The following is a 21589-nucleotide window of genomic DNA, read 5'->3' on the forward strand; positions in this document are numbered from 1 at the left end:
TAATATTGACGATAATAATAATTAAAATAATAACTAAGATTAATATTAATCATGATAGTAAAGGGCATGTAGTTTATTTTAGCGCATTTGAATTGACATTTGGTATTATGGAACCACACTACACTCCGTCCGAACAGGCCTTGGATGGCCCAACGGCACCGACAGGCCGCCGTGTCATCCTCAGCGGATACGGAGGGACATGTGGTCAGCAGACCGCTCTCACGGCCGTGTGTCAGTTTACGAGACCGGAGCCGCTGCCTCCCAACCAAGTAGCTCCTCAATTTGACTCACAAGGGCTGAGTGTACCTCGCTTTCCAACAGCACTTGGCAGACCGGATGGTTACCCTCCAAGTGGTAACCCAGCCCGACAGCGCTTAACTTCGGCGATCTGACGGGAACCGGTGTTACCACTGCGGCAAGGCCGTTGGCATTATAAAACAGGAAAAGCAAAATAAGAAGGACAAGATTGAAATGACAGTGGTAGTGGCTCTTAGGAAAGAACAAAATTTAAATATAGAACTCCAGCAATATGGGAGAGGGAAATTTGGAGGAGGGGGGGATTGATGAGAGTGAGTTGCAGACTAGGGTATGGGACAGATGGTTGTAGAATGTTAGCCGATTTAGTCGGTTTCGGGCTTTTTGTTAGGCAGTGAAGAAATGTGGACTCCAGATTAGTTTCCTATTAATGTTAGTACTTTACTGCGTTAGTGAGAGAAAATGGTTGGTTGGTTGAAGGTAGAGCGATGTAAACCGAAACGATGAAATAGACGAGTGGCGCCCATACAGAAGGTGGCTTGCCCTTGAGAAAATGATTATCATTCTTTTGATATGCCTAAGGCATCCGCTATTTCATACAACTGTGTTTACCGATCATCCAGTGCCAAGTTCCTATTTGTTCATTCGAACGAAACACACATAATGCGACTACCTTAGAAAGCTGCACGTACAAAACTAATTGAGAATTTAAAAATTTCACAGACGTCAGTACATCTCTCCTGCAGATACAATTTTTTCCTTGCATTCGTGAGATGTCCTTAGTATTAAGAAGGATATAAAAGTTCTTAGCCCAACTTTGTTTCACTCAGGAAAAGAAGTCGCAGATTTTGTGCTGTAGATTCGTAAGCAGCTACCTTCATGCTGGCCTTAGATGAAGAGATTTCAAATTTGTGTACGTTCATAATAAATAGGACCAGATTAGTCGATAGTGTTTTAAAATATGGCGTCTTCTACGAATTTGGAACATCGAAAGTCGCCAAAAATATGATCCCCAACCCTAAGTGTTTTGAAGTGATTATTTTCAGCAAACTCTTAGTTTCTGATGATCATGGATAAATGCAAATAGAGTGTAACGGACGACTGGTAAGCAAAGATCAGTCATTCTATGAACTAAGGGATATATTGGATTAAATTAACGGACTCATCGAGAAATCCACGCGACGGTGTTGAGATGGAAGCTGCTGGACTGCAGCGCAACACGTACATCAACTGGAAACGTGTCGTTTAAGAAACAATTACGAAAGGAAGGGAAAATCTTGGAAGAGACAAACAGACTTGCCTGAAATCGTAAGAAAATACAGATTTTCCGTATACGATTTACGTACGACGTGGAGCCATGGTGGAGCACACGAACTCGCCTGCGACAGCAGCTGAGTCTAATAAAAGGGAGAACCTTTTGCTGCTCGGTGTCTTCTGCCGCACCACGGCGCAGCATTCCTCTCTCTCGCCCGGCACAACAAGTGGTTGGACACAAAGGGACACCGCGGGAGCAAGTACCGCGTCAGCCTTTGTCGGCTCAACTACTCGACAGCGTTTCCGACAAAAGCACTCCATTCCCACCTCGTCCTCTTGTGGCGCTCGCTTACGTTCGGAGGCGACATGCTGAGGCTAACACGCCGCTTCTTGCACAAATTCACTACAGTGTTATGCGCCTTTGCATTTTGCCCTGTTATCTATTGCGTCCTCACTCTCATATTTTGCTCTTTGGTTACATAATCACATAGTTAAATCCACACTGTGCAACTCAATCAACTGTATAAGATACGTCTCTAACTCGGAACGGAACATTTATCTAAGGTAGCTGATACTCTGCTATTCTCTTCCGGTGGTTACTATTATGTTAACAGCTGTCTGTCTTTTGGCAAATAAATGAAAAACCAAAATGGCAGTATCTGTGGGTCTCATAGATATATATACTAAGATGGTATCTGTTCTTTCGGACATCTTAGTATGTATATAGTTAAGGCTCACCAGCCACTTGACCATCTTCTTCTTCTGTGCGAATGCACAAACAGTGTCCGAACTCTTACGGGAATCGGCAACGCTCCGCGAGTAATGAGTAAAATGGGCGGGGGCACTACGAATGTAGTGCGGGACAATACGTTGAGAATGTGGGCTTCGGGGGAGGCGTTCCAGAAATAAATCCCTGCAGTCGTGCTATCCTCTGTGTCTTCGGTGGCTCAGATGGATAGAGCGTCTGCCATGTAAGCAGGAGATCCCGGGTTCGAGTCCCGGTCGGGGCACACATTTTCATCTGTCCCCGTTGACGTATGTCAACGCCTGTAAGCAGCTAAGGGCGTTCATTTCATTGTAATCTCATAGATACTCTGTACTAAAATTAAGACGCTAGCTAATTCCAAAATTCTTGCACTCTGCGCAAGCGCAAGCGTGATCAAGTTGAAATTCGCGTCAGTTGTAAACGAGACTTTGGACTTGACGGTCCTATACAGGGTGAAAATTAATAAAATCGACAAACTGCAGAGACGGTTTCCTGACTGGAAATGGGGGGAAAAAAGGTCCTATGAACATGTGTCCGGAAATGCATAGTTGCCCCGGTAGATGGTGCTGATGAATGGGAAGTTCCTCTGACTGTATGCCGTGTGTTCCTTGTGTGTTGCAGACTGTGTGATGAACGCAACGTACTGCAAGCAGCAGATTTGTTCGGTATTCACGTCAGGTACAAGCCGAGATGGCGTTTGTGTACCTCCAAGCAGATGGAAATGATCGATAGGCGAACACTTGTCCTCCAAATCTTGTGTACGCACAGTCCGCCGCCACCTTGCACGTCCGTCTGTCTAAAAGAACCCATATGAAAACAAACGCCCAAAAAGGGCGTTAAAATGTTGTGTGATGTGGTTTGTATCTGTGACGTTACTTGGTTTGGTATAGCCGTGCTTCCTCTTGACCGATCCCATATGCTTCGCAGTACACAAACACCATGTCAACTTGTTCCCGACATGAATGCCGGACCATTCTGCTGCTTACAGTACGCTACGTCAACCACACGGTCCATCCACCACGTTAGCTGAATGGTCAGCGTGACGAACTGGCGTCCTAATAGGCCTGGGTTGGATTCCCGGCTGAATCGGGGATTTTCTCCGCTCAGGGACTGAGTATTGTGTTGTCTTCATCATCATTTGTTCTCCATCCGGCGCGCAGGTCGCCCAATGTGGCGTCGAATGTAATAAGACCTGCACCAAGGCGGCCGGACCTGCCCCGTAAGGGGCCTCCCGGCCAATGACGCCAAACGCTCATTTCCATTTACCACACGGTCTACAACACATAAGTAACACACAGCACGTGGTCAGAGGAACTTTCATTCAACAACGCCATTTAGAGTGGTGGACAGACGTTCATAGAACCTTCTTTCCCCCATTTCGAGTCTGGAATCCGTCCCTGGAGTTCGTCGGTTTTTTAATGTTCACCCTGTATGTATCTGCTGATTCACGTGACAGTGTCGTGAGTAATTCAGTTTTAAAATGGAGGTTGAAACCGAGTCAGTCCGGATTACGCGTAGTGACCAGCGTTCCTACGTCAAAATAGAATCCCTACGTGTAAAGAACAAAACGGGTATTTACAATACTTTGAGAATGGTGTGTGGGAATTGTGCAGTGGATCGTAGCACGGTATCATGGTGGCCTGCTCGTTCCCATGAAGGTCGGGTAAGCACTGCGGACAGCCCAAGAACTGGAAGCCTGTTAACTGCAACATACTACATCTCTCAGGTTATTGCTAGTGATATTTCGAGAAAGCGCGCCGCCACGTTGCGTAAGCGCGCTGGGAGTGCGTGCGCGGGGGAACAAAGTCCAACTGATAAGAACTTTACACTCAGACATGCTGTTGCATAGATGAAATAATTTACAGTATAATGCTTGAATGATAAATGTAAGAAAAGTGATAAGTGAACTGCTAGGAACTTGAACTTCAACACATACTATATGATAGATGGGATTCTTTCAGTTAGAATTTATGAATGCTTTATTTAATACGAAATGGGATTTAGTTAGTTAAGTGAAAAAGTAACTTCTTAATAAAGAAAACTGTTCCCGCTGTATGCCTACAGATACTAGATGTACCCTTGTCCGGTTCTCAGCTACGCTACAGATTAGTTTCATAAGACAATGAATTATGATGTCATAGAATGGACAAGGTACATGCAGTTGCGTGTGCATCAGCAGCAGTTTAATGTAATATATGTATTATATGGGCAACGTGGCAGCGTTCAATGCGGTTGCCTGTGCAGCAGCAGCAGCGCGAATGATCCGCTCCGCGGGCTGCGCTCGCTTAAGTCCGTGACCTTGATTCGGACTAAGAATATTTCACAGTGCCAGCGGGCGGGAGCACAAGTTAATTTACGTCTTATTAGTTATATTTCAACATATATTACTGTATATAGACAATGCATATGCTTTACATGAAGTGTCCTGTACAGCGATATATTACAGGAACTGCGGCAGAGCGTTTAAACGCGAAGAAATTAAATATTTGGCCAGAATGTCTCTCACTTCACTTTACAGAACTGAAAAGTTAAAGATGAGTTAATTTGATGCCATATATGTTCCACATGATCTGAGTATAGAGCAGAAAGCAAGTCGCAAAACAATCGCAGAAGAATTGCTCCAGTGTAGTTGAGCAAAAGGAGAGCAGTTTCTGAAAAGGATTGTTGCTCTTGATGAAACCTGGATACATGATTTGAACCAGAACTGATGATTCAGTGGTCACAATGGAAAAATTGCAACACTCCACGCTCAACAATGAAGGTACCCTATCCGGAATACAGAAGCTGTCACAAGCAGGAATGGAGATTATACTGAAGGCCAGTAAAGGTATTTTCTTCTCTTTCTTATTCTTCTTCTTCTTTTCTTCAGGTATTTGGCGAAGTTGCCTACTACGGTATCCATCGTTCCTCTATCTCTTCTTCCATGGAACGTATATGTTCTAGCCTTTAAGGGGAGTCTTGCCACTCTCCCTTCTTTCTAGGTGTTCGTTCCATTTTCTCCTGTCTCTGCAATTCTGTCATTTACACTAAATTTTCATTGTTCTTCTTTAATATCTTGATTCCTTAGTCTGTCTTCTATTGTGCAATCCTTAACTCGCTTCAGGAATTTCATTTCTAGAGCGAGAACACTACTTTTTTTGCTTTCTGATAATCAGCAGGGCTCGCTTCCGTAGAGCAGTATGGGGACTGCAGCTCTTTTGTAGAGTTTAATTGTGTATCTTTCCTGGATTTGTTTTTAGGATTTCTGCTAATTGTTCCACATACCCGACTCAATTTACTAACCTTAATTTATGTGTCTTTGCTGCAGCTATATGTCACTTCACATTTGTCAAAACCAGTACGCAAATACCCTCCACCGACGGAAGAGGAGAAAATACAACTAAAAAGTTCGATCGTCTTCCATTAGGACTGCACATGGCATAAAATGATTTTTCGGAGGACGGTGGAACCTGCAACTTCGAGGGAAAAGGAAAACTTCGAAAAGGTAATATTTATTGGACACCAATTACAAAATCGGCTACGCAACGTGCGAATATACTGGAAGGAGTGTTAAATCTTACTATAAAGACACTTGTAAAATTACATATTTTATTTCCTTATAATATTAATCTTCACTCTGGGGAATGCAGTTCCTCTCTCTGTACATATAATATTAAAAAATACTGCAGAGGAACCGTATCGAAGAGTTATATCGCATACAGGGAAAACAGAAAAATATCATCCGGCGAGTCACAATGTGAGTTGAGTCATCGCTACAGACGGTCATTGAAGAGGACTGTGACGAGAAGTAAGAGGACGACAGCTGCAAAAATCACTGCAGAAATGCATGTCGCACTCGCGAACCCTGTCAGCACCAAAACAACACGAAGGGAGCTCCAGAAGCAGAGATTTTTAGGGAGAGCTGGAATTCCGAAATCACTCATCAGTGATGAAAACCCCAGCAACAGGAAAACATGGTGCCGATGCCATAAAATTTTCACTACGGAGCAATGGAAGAAATTAATTTGGTCGGATGAGTGCAGTTACAGTGTTTCCAACTTCAGCCGAGTTTACTCCGAAGAGTGAAACATGCCGTGAGTTCAGTGATGATTTGGGCAGCCATATCGTGATATTCGATGGGCTCTATGGTCACTCTGCAAAGTCACATTACTGCCAAGGAATACGTGACGATTTTGGCTATAAGATTCATCGCGTTATACTATTTTTGTTCCACAATGGTGATGCTTTGTTCCAAAACGACGGGGCCCCTGTTCAGGCAGCTTACATCGCCCAGGGCTGATTTTGTGAGCACGAGGATGAACTGTCGCATCTCGCCTGGCCGCCACAGTCACCAGATCTCAACATTACTGAACCTCTGCGACCTACTTTTGAAAGAAGGTTGCGTCCATCGTTATCTGAACTTGCCACTATTTTGCAGGAAGAATGGTGTAAGATTCGCTTGACAACCATACAGGACCAGTATTTCTTCATTCCGAGGCGACTGGAAGCTGTTTTGAATGCCACATGGTGATGCTTTGTTCCAAAACGACGGGGTCTGTTTCTGGTATTTCCATATTTTTTTTCCAACCACTGCACATGCATTATGAAAAGTAACGATCCTACAACACTTCCTTGGCATCGTCCTGAAATTAATTTAGCTTCCGATATTTTCGCACCGTCAGGAATGGTATCTTGAATTCATTCGGCAAAGGAAACCTGAATCAAATCACAGGCTGGTCCAGTATTCCATTAGGTTTTATTTTTCCACCTTATGACAATGAGATACTGGAAGGTAGGAGACGAGGTACTGGTAGAATTGAAGCTGTGAGGACAGGTCGTGTGTCGTGCTCGGGTAGCTCAGATGTTAGAGCATTTTTCCGCGAAAGGCAAAGGTCCTGACTTCGAGTCTCGGTCCGACACACAGTTTTCATCTGCCAGGAAGTTTCAATGAGGTAGTGTGTCGAATGTTTTCTGGAAGTCAAAGAACATGGCATCTATTGGCATCTGGACATACTGGAAGAAAAGAGCGCGCTGATAAAAGTTTTGTGTATGTTGTAGTTCTTGTTATTTCCATGGTTGCTAAGAAAAAACTAGAGAATAATTCCCCCTTACGGAAGCCACCGTTTTATGGTATTGTCTTCACCCCGAGGTGTTCCAGCACTTCCTTTGCTATCTTCAGTGGATTTGTTTGTTTATTTTCTTTCTGAAAAATTGTTGTTGCGTGTTAGCTACTACATTACTGCCCATTAAAATTGCTACACCAAGAAGGAATGCAGATCATAAAGAAGGTATTCATCGGACAAATATATTATACTAGAACTGACATGTGATTACATTTACACGCAATTTGGGTGCATAGATCCTCAGAAATCAGTACCCAGAACAACCACCTCTGGCCGTAATAACGGCCTTGATGCGCCTGGGCATTGAGTCAAACAGAGCTTGGATGGCGTGTACTGGTACAGCTGCGCATGCAGCTTCAACACGGTACCACAGTTAATCAAGAGTAGTGACTGGCGTATTGTGACGAGCCAGTTGATCGGCCACCATTGACCAGACGTTTTCAGTTGGTGAGAGATCTGGAGAATGTGCTGGCCAGGGCAGCAGTCGAATATTTTCTGTATCCAGAAAGGCCCGTACAAGACCTGCAACATGCGGTCGTGTATTATCCTGCTGAAGTGTAGGGTTTCGCAGGGACCGAATGAAGGATAGAGCCACGGGTCGTAACACATCTGAAATGTAGCGTCCACTGTTCAAATTGTCGTCAATGCGAACAAGAGGTGACCGAGACGTGTAAGCAATGGCACCCCATACTATCACGCCGTGTGATAGTATGGCGATGACAAATACACGCTTCCAATGTGCGTTCACCGCGATGTCGCCAAACACGGATGCGCCCATCATAATGCTGTAAACAGAACCTGGATTCATCCGAAAAAATGACGTTTTGCCATTCGTGCACGCAGGTTCGTCGTTGAGTATGCCATCGCAGGCGCTCCTGTCTGTGATACAGCGTCAAGGGCAACCGCAGCCATGGTCTCCAAGCTGATAGTCCATGCTGCTGCAAACGTCGTCGAACTGTTCGTGCAGATGGTTGTTGTCTTGCAGACGTCCCCATCTGTTGACTCTCGGTCGATACGTGGCTGCACGATCCGTTACAGCCATGCGGACAAGATGCCTGTCATCTCGACTGCTAGTGATACGGCGTTCCGTATTACCCTCCTGAACCCTCGACCAACGCGAGCAGCAATGTCGCGATACGATAAACCGCAATCGCGATAGGCTATAATCCGACCTTTATCAAAGTCGGAAATGTGATGGTGCTCATTTCTGCTCCTTACACGAGGCATCACAACAACGTTTCACCAGGCAACGCCGGTCAACTGCTGTTTGTGTATGAGAAATCGGTTGGAAACTTTCCTCATGTCAGCACGTTGTAGGTGTCGCCATCTTCGCCAACCTTGTGTGAATGCTCTGAAGAGCAAATTATTTTCATATCACAGCATCTTCTTCCTGTCGGTTAAATTTCGCGTCTGTAGCACGTCATCTTCGTGGTGTAGTAGTTTTAATGGTCAGTAGTGTATTTACATTTGTAAAAAGATCTGTCATTAAGAGTCCAATATTTTACATTATTTTGCGTAAAATACAGAGCTGAGACATACACCAGTGAGATGAGGCATTCCGTATTGTTCTTTTACGATATGTCTAAAGATTTTGGTTTTATAATAAATCTGAAAATAATATGGATGTTTACATTTGTTTGCATAACTCACATGTAGCTAATAGTTGCGTATGACGGTAGCTTTAAATCTACGACTGAATCTACAGCTTGTCATCTGCAAACAGCAAACCCTTTATTTTATTTTTTTGTTTAATGTTCATTTCCGACTGGGAACCGCAATGTATCGGGTTATGTGACGTGTTATTTACAGTTTTTGATGTTGTGATGCTTTTTCCTTGTTTCTGTCGAGTTATCAAGCGTATTTGTTTTTCTGTCTTCGCTCCACGCTTATTTTCTTTGCGACGTATTAATAAAAGCAAAAGAAATATGCTTATTAACGCGACACAACCAAGGGAAAAAACGCCATGTCAAAAACTGCAACCAACACGATATACAGGATGGCTAAATTAAACTTTCGCTACATGAGCAGGTGTAGACGGAGAACTACTTACCGTACACGTACTGAATTTTGTAGGAAAAATGTTAAGAATGTGCGCCGCAGGATTTGCGTTGTTAAGAAGGGTTAGTGTCATGACTTGCCGTTAAGCGCGTGGCGACGTACGGTAAACACAAGCATCAGCGTGCATTAAAGTTGCGGACAGTCGACGTGAGTCTGGGCAAGGTGAGCTGGCCGTAACTCGTAAAACTGTTTTATCGAAACAACAGAACAGCGTTGCTGCTCTTCTAAAATATCAACGCATCGGTGTGGCAGAACTTGATTCGGGCTTTCCAGTTCATTGGCAATTTGGGAACTGGTCCTGGGACAGGCCGACGGCCAATTACGCCACGAACTATTGAAGAATTTACTATTGCCGTGGCTGAGAAAGCTGGATACAAGGTGCGATCTCCAAGTAGTGCACGAGCTGTGTCACGACAGGTGAAAATTCCATGGTCAGTCGTTGTTTCGGGCAGCAGCAGAGCAGCCTCCAGCGCAGTTCCCGACTGTAGTGCGTATTGATGGTTGTCACACGAGCCACTTTTGTAACCTGGAACGTAAACATTGAACGCAATTAATTACTGTTACCCTCACATGTGAATATCAAAATGTTTTTATTTCAATGGTTTATGTGTCATTTCTCTTCTGCATGATCTTACAAATGTTTCCACAATGTTTCATTGTCCTACGATCACTTGTCTGTCATGAGGTAATATGAAGTAGCGAAACCACTCGGAAACCACTCGGAAATGATCAATAAATAGAAAAATAAAAACGTTTTGTAGTTTTCAGATGACAAGCTGTAGATTCTGAAGTAGATTTAAATCTGCCAGCAAACACAACTATTAACTTCGTGTGAGATATGCGAACAAATGAATTTATCCATTTTATTCCCAAATTTACTATAAAACCAAATCTTTAGACATACTGTAAATGGGAACATACAATTCGCAACTCAGTGACGTTTGCCTCAACTCTGTACTGTATGCAAACTAATTTAAAATATTTGTTAATTAATAATAGCTTTTCTTACATTGGTAAATAGAGCTTAAGATGCCAAAAAAATTTTCAGAAAGAAAATAAACAAACAAACTCACCGAAGATAGCACAAAGAGTACTGCAACATGCCTGAGTGAAAATAAAACTATAAAAAGTGCCCTGCACGAGGCGGAATTTCTCTCCAGAGTGTGCCGAGATTCGCAAGATCACAGTTTGCGAACGCTGTCGGTCTCTTTCTAGGAGGATTTAGTTTTCCGAAAAGGTCGTAACACCCAAGCATGTTGTTGTGTGCCGGCCGCGGTGGTCTCGCGGTTCTAGGCGCTCAGTCCGGAACCGCACGACTGCTACGGTCGCAGGTTCGAATCCTGCCTCGGGCCTGGATCTGTGTGATGTCCTTAGGTTAGTAAGGTTTAAGTAGTTCCGAGTTCTAGGGGACTGATGACCACAGATGTTAAGTCCCATAGTGCTCAGAGCCATTTGAACCATGTTGTTGTGGTCTCCAGTCGGATGACTGGTTTGGTACAGTTCTCCAATCCTGCTCAAGCCTATTCATCTTTCCATAACTACAACCACTTGGACCTGTATACTTTATTCATACCTTGGTCTGCGTCTACGATTCTAATCCCCCAAACATTCTTCCACTACAAAATTCACTAACCCTTGATGTTTCAGGCTGTGCCCTATCAATCGATCCCTTCTTTCGCTCTAGTTGTGCCATAAACTTCTTTTTTTCCCCCAGTTCTATTCAGTACCTCCGTCAGATACTTGATCTACCAATGCAATCTTCAGCATTTTCTGCAACACCAGATTTCTAAAGCTTACATTCTCCCCTTGTCTAAACTTCATATCTTCCACATTTTACTTCTGTACAAGACTAAGTTCCTGACAAAAACATTCGGAAAACTATTCCTAACATTTAAATTTATATGTTAAATCTCCATAAATTTCTCTTTTGCACAACCGATTTTATTGCTACAGCCAGTCTACATTTTATATCCTCTCTGATTCTCCTATCGTCAGTTCTTGTGCTGCTCAAATAGCAAAACTCATCTGGTACTTCTAGGTTCTAATTTCTTTATCCAGTTCCTTCAGTTACGCGGGATTTAACTCAGCTACATTAAATTACATTTTTTTTTTTTTTTTTTTTTTTTTTTTACCTCAGAGTTTGTACTATAGACTGGAAGGAGAGTTTATTAATGGAGGGCTCGTAGTACTTGCCCTCTAGAATTCGCCGAGAACGGGGAGACAGAGACATTCCTCATCCGCCCAGTGGCTGCAGAGTCACCAGCCCGGACTGAGCAGGACATTCTCTGGGAATGTGTCACCGGTCCAGTTTTAGCTCGCCGCCCTGACTTCCAGTGTCGCGGCCGGAGGCCTCTTAATTCTCCCATCCTCGCTGGGCGGCGCAGATGTTCATTGCCACAACAGCTGACTCCTCGGTTCCCAGTACCCACGCAGGAAATGCCTAACAGTTACCCAGTGGCATTTCCTTGCCCAAGAGGTCGCCCGGCGCTTGTTCACGACGCGGTTTAATACTCTCTTCAACAAACGAGCGGCACCCACCTTCAATTAGACTTGGACACAAAAGGCGCTTGCTTTGAGTCCGTCTGACCTTTTGGGTAACCTTGGTTCAAGGTTTTGTCGTCTAGGCCAGGAACTACGCTGACAAAGCCCCTACCACGGAACACTTCACCAGCAATGAGAACGTCCCACGTCACCGTAACAAAAAAAGTAGTTGAAGATACCATCTCCGTTCACACTGTGAAGCAAGTTCTCATACAAACACACGCACGCGTGCAGAACACACACACACGCACACACACATAGACACTCACCCATGCTTCATACAGGCCTGATCGCAGTTCCATCCTAGCTAAATACCATATACTGAAACTGTACAGTCGTGTACAAAACGAGCGAGACCCCTCGCCTTTTCGTTATGCTGATCTGCATAGCTTTAAAGTCTCCTACACAGCATAACAGGCAAGGCGACGAAGTGCTACCAACATACTATGCACAGGCGTGAAATTGAAAAACTATCCGAACTTTGTCAGACTGTTTTCAATCATGTCTAAGACTATATTAATGCTGATTAGTTTGTTAAACACAACGCGTAATTATAAGATATAAATGAAAGAAGAAAGGCTAACTAGTATGAACTGTACTAAAAAAAATGAATTTCAGCTTATCGAGATAACATAACTGTTTTAGCAGGGCAAAGTACCCCAGATCGATACGAATTAGCAAAATATTATGCACATTCGGCCGCGAAACGGTCTGTGTCAATGTTCAGACCAGTCATACTGGATTACCGTTGCTGACCTACCATTAAAGTGTGCAAATTTAGCAATGCGTGAAGATTCATAACGAAATTCACTTAAAAATCAATTCAATTATTGACGGAAGCGGAAAAAGTAGGCAGTAACAAGTATGAAATTCTACAAGAGTTTCATATTGACATCCACAGGGCGCCGGTACAGAATACACGTAGCAAAAAAAAACGTATTAGGGGACCGAGAAATTCTTAAAATTGCTTTATTGATAGTTTACCTGCCTCCATCCAGATTAGAACCGAAAACAAACCAGACCTCCTTTGCAGTAGCAAACACCTTTCACTAAGCTAGCAGACAACCCAGGCAAGCAGCCCTCTATTATTACCCCAGACACGAATAAGCAGGAAATTTCGCAACGAAAATGGCAAAATGATCTGCAGTTTCTGTTGCATAGAGCTTTCTGGACTCAAAAACATGAATTTTCTACCTTTATGTCCCCGCTTATGTGACAATCATTAGGGATGTTTGCCGGCCGCGGTGGTCTAGCGGTTCTAGGAGCGCAGTCCGGAACCGCGCGACTGCTACGGTCGCAGGTTCGAATCCTGCCTCGGGCATGGATGTGTGTGATGTCCTTAGGTTAGTTAGGTTTAAGTAGTTCTAAGTTCTAGGGGACTGATGACCACAGTAGTTAAGTCCCATAGTGCTCAGAGCCATTAGGGATGTTTATCGAAAGACCAAATACTGTTATTAGCGAGTAAATGTAGTAGGATAATTCTGCACCACCCCAGGAAATAAGCGGCGACATAGCTGCCAAACGTATTCTACAATGTTTCGAATTCTCCATTAAACTCGTCACAGCCAGGAAACGTTCATTAGCCGAAGTGTTTCTTAAGCTATGGGAATGCTTGCACTTCTAAAATGTGGTGGCATTAATACTAGGATCTGAATTACCACGTGTATAGGCAAATGGATTTTATTTGCTTTCCTGTAAACGTGATTTGGATCGAAAGCGTAGCTACGATTAATATGTTGATGTATCGACTGCAACTAGAGCATTTTAAATAAAGAGTAGGGGGAATTATTTATGCGGCCCTGATCTTCAGTAACTATCGTAGGTATTTTCGTTGTTAGGATTTAGTCACCTAAATCGGTAAAAATGGAACCCTATAAGTCTCACTTTCTTGACCGTCTATCTTTCTACCCAGCCGTTAAAACCCGTTTACCTCGAGTACGGGTAGACATAATAAGCGGACATGTATCGCACTTCCTGCGTATACGGTCCCTTGGTGATGTAAAAAAGTGAGCTTCTATGTGAACGCAATCTAAAGATAAGGCTGTTTATGTAAAGAAAATTTACGCAACGGAAATCCAGTATGACTGGTCTGAACGTCGACACAGACCGTTTCGCGGCCGAGTGTGCATTCGTAACGATGTGGGGTACTTTGTCTTACTAAAACAGTCATGTTATCTCGATAAGCTGAAATTCATTTTTATTAGTACAGTTCATACTAATTAGCGTTTCTTCTTTCATTTATATCTTATATTTACGTGTTGTGTTTAACACACTAATCAGCATTAATATAGTCTTAGACATGATTGAAAACAGTCTGACAGAGTTCGGATAGTTTTTCAATTTCATGCCTGTGCATAGTATGTTGGTAGCACTTCGTCGCCTTGCCTGTTATGCTGTGTAGCAGACTTTAAAGCTATGCGGATCAGCATAACGAAAAGGCGAGGGGTCTCGCTCGTTTTGTCCACGACTGTACATCTCTACTGCTATGTTACACGAGACGCTAAATTACCGATTCGTACCAGTTAGTGTTGCGTAGATATGTACCAGTTACATACAGGGAAAGCTCATAATATTGTCGATTACAACCAAACGTAGCGTAATTTGTCAGTCACACACTACCGCTACTAACAGAGTGTACTGTCCAGGGTCATGTGAAGTTTTCTCTTGCAGGGGATCTTGTCCTCAGGAATAACTGCTAAGAAAAAATTCAATACATTACGCCGTTTCCGCGTTATTTGTGGAGTTAGTCATGAGCTCATTGCGTGCGAAAATTCAAGCATTTGCACAAACTAAAATGCGATAATTGACAGACATTTGTGGGTCCGTGATTTACCAGTTTTTCAAATGCACATTACAGGTTAGAATGTGCCTTTTTCGAAAGTGATAAATTTAAGTTATGGGCAAAAGCTACGTTTGTTCGCTTTTAGGAAACCAAACTAAGAACACATCTGGCGACACTGTCTCTGGCAGTCTTCCTGAATAAGAGCATGATCTGATTCACTAACTTAAATGCTAAATAACTCGGAAACGGCGCAATAATATCACCAATTTTCACCGAAATATTCCGGGATTGAAGAATAAAGTAGGTGAGTTCCTGGTTTGTTTAGATGACATTGAATCTGATAATGTAATAGATATACTATGCCTGTGTGAGCATCACATAGTGTCTGATATGGAAAAGGTAAATATCAGTGGTTGTAAACGAACTGCACATATGAGTAGAGGGAATAAGGTGGGAGGAGGAGTTGCCATATATGCCAAAAGTTATCACTGTGTAGAAAGCTTAGATACAAAAAAGTTTTGCCTAGAGCAACATATAGAAGCATGTGCCTGTCAACTTAAACTGAAGGAGGGCTCTTTTATAATTGTAACAATATATAGGTCCTCTTCAGGAAGCTTCCATTTATTCCTGGAAAACTTGGATGCCTTGTTGTGCTATCTGTCAGACAGGGAAAAGCAAATTATTATTTGTGGGGACTTCAGTGTTGATTCACTGAAAGAGTGTAATAGGAAGAATGACCTGGAAGTCTTGCTCAGTTCTTTCGTCATCTGTCATTAATTTTCCTTCTCGGGTAGTAAAGGACAGCAGCACATTCATAGATAACATATTTATAGACCAAGATAGGTTTAAAAACATAAACTCTTGTCCTGTTGAGAATGAGCTTTCTGATCATGATGCTCAGCTAGTTACAGTATATGACATAGCTCCATTCAGTAATTCAAAACTACCCTCCAAAGTTGTGCGTTCAATTAATGACTCCATAATTAGAAATTTCAGAGGAAATCTTCAGCAGTTAGACTGGGATGAGGTGTACAAGGAACCCGATGCTGATTTAAAATATAACTTACTTCATGATACAATTGTAAGAGAATTTGAATACCGTTTCCCCAAGGAAGTAGTTAAATCTAATTATAAGAAACCATACAATAAACCTTGGCTTACTAAAGGAATAAAAATATCTTGTAACCACAAAAGGGAACTGTATCTAACAACAAGAAAGAGTAATGACCCAGAAACAGCGAAATATTATAAAAACTACTGTCCTACATTAAGAAAGGTTACTAAAAAGTCCAGAAGCATGTGCATCATGTCTGAGATTAATACCTCTGATAAGAAACTCAAAACAATTTGTAATATTATTACAAGGGAGACAGGGCAACCAAGAGTACAGGATGACGGCAACACCATCAAAGCGAATGGAAACTTGATAAACAGCCAGGCGGAAGTCGAAAACATTTTGAATAATCATTTTTTAAATGTTGTAGAGAAAATAGGATCTAAATGTTCATTAGAAGAAGCAACGCAGTTAATGGAAGAGGTCTTACCCACACCATTTGATACAATTGAAATTCCACCCACCTCTCCTTCTGAAATTAGGAAGATAATAATCTCTCTCAAGTATAAAAGCTCACATGGAACTGATGGCATTTCTAGCAGGATAATAAAAGCTTGTTCCCAAGAAGTAAGTGGGATCCTTAGCCACATATGTAATAGCTCTCTGAAGCATGGTATTTTCCCAGATCATCTGAAGTGTGCCATTGTTAAACAACTGCATACAAAAGGGGATACGTCTGATGTCAACAACTACCACCCAATCTCTCTTCTGACTGCCTTATCCAAAATTCTTGAAAAAAAAAGGTATTGTAGAGTAGCTTCACACCTTTGTAAAAACAAAGTTTTAACAAAATGTCAGTTTGGTTTCCAGAAGGGTTTTCAACGGAAAATGCTATATATACTTTCACTAATGAAATATTAGATGCTCTGGGATTTTTTGTGATCTATCAAAGGCTTTTGATTGTGTAAATCATGGAATACTTCTAGATAAGCTCAAGTACTGTGGTATGACTGGGGCAGTGCTAAAATGGTTTAAATCAAACCTAACTGGAAGAGTGCAGAAAGTTGAAATAAGCAGTGCACATAATATGCAAAACACTGGTGATTTCTAAAACTGGGGAACAATCAAGAATGGGGTGCCACAAGGTTGGGTTTTGGGTCCTCTGCTGTTCTTAATATATATTAATGACTTAACATTCTATATTCACGAAGATGCAAAGCTGGTTCATTTTGCTGATGATACAATTATAGCTATCACACCCAACAGACAAGAATTAACTGGTGAAATTGTAAACGATGTTTTTCAGAAGATCATTAAGTGGTTCTCTGCAAATGGGCTCTCATCAAACTTTGACAAAACACAGTATATACAGTTTCACACAGTAAATGGAATGACACCATCAATAAATATAGACTTTGATCAGAAATTGGTAGCTAAGGTAGAATATTCATAATTTCTAGGTGTATGCATTGATGAGGGGCTCGACTGGAAAACACACACTGAGGATCTGCTGAAACGTTTGAGTTCAGCTACTTATGCTATTAGGGTCATTGCAAATTTTGGAGATATACATCTGAGTAAATTAGCTTACCACGCCTATTTTCATTCTCTGCTTTCATATGGCATCGTATTCTTGGGTAACTCATTATTGAGTAAAATAGTATTCATTGCACAAAAGCGTGTAATCAGAATAATTGCTCATCTAATATCATCCTGCAGATACTTATTTAAAGAGCTAGAGATCTTCACTGTAGCCTCACAACATATATATTCACTTATGAAATTTGTTATTAACAACCCGAACAAATTCAAAATTAATAGTAGTGTACATGGCTACAACACTAGGAGAAAGGATGATCTTCACTACTCAAGGTTAAATCTAACTTTGGCTCAGAAGGGGGTAAATTACGCTGCCACAAAAGTCTTTGGTCACTTACCTAATAGCATCAAAAGTCTGACAGATAGCCATATAGCATTTAAAAGGAAATTAAAAGAATTTCTTAATGGTAACTCCTTCTACCCATTAGATGAATTTTTGGATATAGTAATTGGGTAATTTCCCTAACACCCAAAAAAATTAAAAATATTGAGTGTCATGTAATATTTTGTGTAATGTAATATCTTGTATAGACACCTTTTATTCACCTGACACGTTCCACATCATTACGAAGTGTCGTAGTCATGATCTATGGAAAAGTACTAACCTAATCTAATCTAACGTATCACACTTTTTTCGTAACAATTATTTCTCAGCATAACCTCTCACGCAGCACACCTACCAACTTTTCAGACTGTCTCTGACCACCCTGTACAAACTGAAAGACTGCCCGATGACTCAACTAAGAATGCTGTTTACAAAAGAATACAAGGCTTGAACCCTGCACAGTGTTCTATCTTCCTCCTGGCCTTTGCAGAGTTTGTAGTTCTACCTCATTGTGTCAAACTACTCATAAAATAATTTTTCTCATATACTATTCAATTTGTATAAACTCACACATTTTGTAGAGAGCACTCCTATTTATGTTGCCTTCTTTCATTAATCTCATATATTTCGTATATTATTATTTCTTTTTTCAATTTATTTTGTAATAAGCTTCAAGTACCCTCAAAGACAAAAAAAGACGCACTACGAATAAATTCTCTAGTGGGACAGAAATCGGTAGGTATGATGTGCATCTATAGACAAACAAATTATTACAATTTCAGAAAAGCTGGACTATTTATTCAAGAGAAAGACTTTGACGATCTGAGCAAGTCAATAACGCTTTGCTCTAACTGCTCCCGTAAGGTCCAGACGTGTACCAAAGCGTTACTGACCTGATCAATATGTGAAGCTCTTTCTCTTGAATAAATCATCCAATTTTTCTGAAATTGTAAATGTTTGTTTTTCTGCACAAGTAGATCACATCTACCGGATTCCGTCTCACTGCGGTTTTTTCATGGTTTGTCGTTATTTTTTTTTTTTTGTAGTTTATTTCATTTTTTAGCTTCTACGCTGTACATCAACTGCTAAGATATAGTTTCCTGCTTTTAATACTTTTACAGTTGTATAACAGATGACATAGTAGCCTAGGTCATGTAAAGCGCGAAAAATTTTGATTCATATGTCTTCTCCGTTAGAAAGGTTGATATTATATCATTCTTCCGAAACAAGAAATTTTACTGAAATTAGAGTGACCCATTATTACCCCTCACGTAAGGGAATGAAAAGTTCAAGTCATTGTTTCTGCAGTAGCTTCCTTTGTTTACCTCTAGAATAGGCTAGAGGTATTAGTAAGACTAATAAGTGTTCTAGAAAGTACCATTCTAAAAACTCGGAGTGATGCAAATAGCCTCAACGCTCCACCTCATAGATAATCTCGAACTGCACAATTCGCAATCTGGCTCTCACGACGACATGAAGTGTGATACGGATCTCTTTCCGTTCAGTGCAACCTGCTGTTTCTTAGCAACATGGAGCGAGCCAGTTTTACAGAATAACACGATTGTTTTAGATCAGCTTGAAACCTAAATATTATACTACTATGGAACCGCCTGGTAATATTTACCATGAAAATAGGTTTCATTATCGCCACTTGTTGGGGTGCTCTCTCCCAAGTTCGTTTTGATGAAGCTCTCCACGCTAGTATAACCTGTACAAGCCTCTTCATATCTACATTAAGTGCTGCACCTGACATATGTTTGAACCAGCATAAAGACGTCAAGCATTGGTCTCCCTCTTCAAATTTTGCCCCACACTTCTCTCCCATATAAAACTGACGAGTTGTTGATGACGCAAGTCGGTTCTATTAACTAACGCCATCTTTTGGTCAAGTAGTGACGTAGATTTGTTTCCTCTCTGATTCGGTCCAGTAACTCTTGATTAGTTATCCGACTTACTCGTATTCAGCATTCTTCTGTAGACAAATATTTTAGAAACTTCTTTCCTATACTGTTTATAATCTAATTTCCACTTTCACAAAAGACTATATTCCAGGCAAATACTTACAGAAAAGACATCTTAACGCTTAATTTTGTATTCGATGTTAACAAATTTCTCTCTTTCAGAAAAAACTTAACTTGCTGTAGCCCGTCTGCCGGCCGCGGTGGTCTTGCGGTTCTAGGCGCTGCAGTCCGGAACGACGGGACTGCTACGGTCGCAGGTTCGAATCCTGCCTCGGGCATGGATGTGTGTGATGTCTTTAGGTTAGTTAGGTTTAAGTAGTTCTAAGTTCTAGGGGACTGATGACCTAGGATGTTAAGTCCCATAGTGCTCAGAGCCATTTGAACCATTTTTGTAGCCCGTCTACGATTACTTCTTCGACTTCATCTATCGTCAATTATTTTATTGCTCGAGAAACAAAACTCGTCTCCTACTTTAGTTTCCTTATTTCCGAAGCTAAATCCCTCAGCTTCGCCTGATTTTATTCGATTAATGTCCATTACCCTTATTTTACTATCTTAATAGACATCTCATTAAATACTTTGAGGGCACTGTCCATTGCATTCAGCTGCTTTTCCTACTCCTTTGACGTCTCATCGAGAAATTTAAAAATTAAAGAATTCATTTTAGAAATTTCCCTTAGTTTTCTTTACTGCTTGCTCATTAAACATATTGAATAGCATCGGGAACAGCCAAAAAACCTATGTCACTTCCTTCTCAACTACTACGAGGGCGTGCAGAAAAGTAACGCCGCCGGCCGAAGTGGCCGAGCGGTTCTATGCGCTACAGTCTGGAACCGCGCGACCGCTACGGTCGCAGGTTCGAATCCTGCCTCGGGCATGGATGTGTGTGATGTCCTTAGGTTAGTTAGGTTTAAGTAGTTCTAAGTTCTAGGGGACTGATGACCACAGCAGTTAAGTCCCATAGTGCTCAGAGCCAAAAGTAACGCCTCCGAATTTCTTACTCCGTTCGCCATATTGTTTGAGGTATTTCGCTCGACTTTCCTGCTTCGCTGACTGAAGTTGCAATCCCCTGCCGCTAGAGGGCTCGGAATTGTAGCGTGTAACATGGCGGTGTGTAACGTAACTATGCTGGTGCATGAGGAACGGCGTGTTGTATTCGAGTTTCTAACCGCAGGAAACGCCCACACCTTCTGTTTCAGCATGACGATGCCAAACCACACACGAGCACTGCGACGGGCTCACTGGTCTCGACCATCTTCCATACAGTCAGTCCCGATCTGGCCACATCTGATTTTCACCTCTTTCCAAAACCTGAAGAACACCTTCGAGGACTTCACTTTGATGGTGATGATGCGGTGCAAACAGAGGCGAGGTTGTGGCTCCGTCGACTAAGTCAAGCATCCAACAGTGATGATATCATCAAACTGGCCTCTCGTTGGGAGAAATGTGACAAGGTGACTATGTTGAGGAAAGAATATGTAGCCATGAAGAATAGAGATGCTGAATATTAATAACGTTTGCTTTATTTAAAATACCTCAAGAGGTTGCACATAAAAATTTCGCAAGCACGCCTTCGTACTTCCCTTTCATGAACTTCGATTCTTACAACTGCAATTTGCAAGTTGTAAATAACCTTTCGCTTCATATATTTTAATACTGCTGATGAAAGAATTTCGAAAAATATATTGCAGTCAGTATTCTTAAAAGCTTTCTCTAAATCTACAGTTAGTGTAGTTTCGCCTTTCATCTTTCTTCTGAAGTAAGTCGTAGTGTCAGTGTCGCCTCCTGATTTCCTATTTTTTTGCGGAACAAAAACTGATTCTCCGCATGGTTGGTTTCTCCAGTTTTTTCCCATTCTTCTGTATTAATTATTGTGAGTATTTTGCTACGAT

General features: G+C 41.7%; 1 non-coding gene and 1 pseudogene across 1 annotated transcript; one reads left to right on the forward strand and one right to left on the reverse strand.

The window, feature by feature from the left end:
* Positions 1-312: 312 nt before the first annotated feature.
* Positions 313-429, reverse strand: LOC124608912 (annotated as a pseudogene).
* Positions 430-2444: 2015 nt separating this feature from the next.
* Positions 2445-2519, forward strand: Trnat-ugu. Its single transcript has one exon. It is a non-coding gene; the product is annotated as a tRNA-Thr (tRNA).
* Positions 2520-21589: the final 19070 nt, after the last annotated feature.

The sequence above is a fragment of the Schistocerca americana genome, chromosome 3 (assembly GCF_021461395.2).
Source record: "Schistocerca americana isolate TAMUIC-IGC-003095 chromosome 3, iqSchAmer2.1, whole genome shotgun sequence".
Taxonomy (NCBI): domain Eukaryota; kingdom Metazoa; phylum Arthropoda; class Insecta; order Orthoptera; family Acrididae; genus Schistocerca; species Schistocerca americana.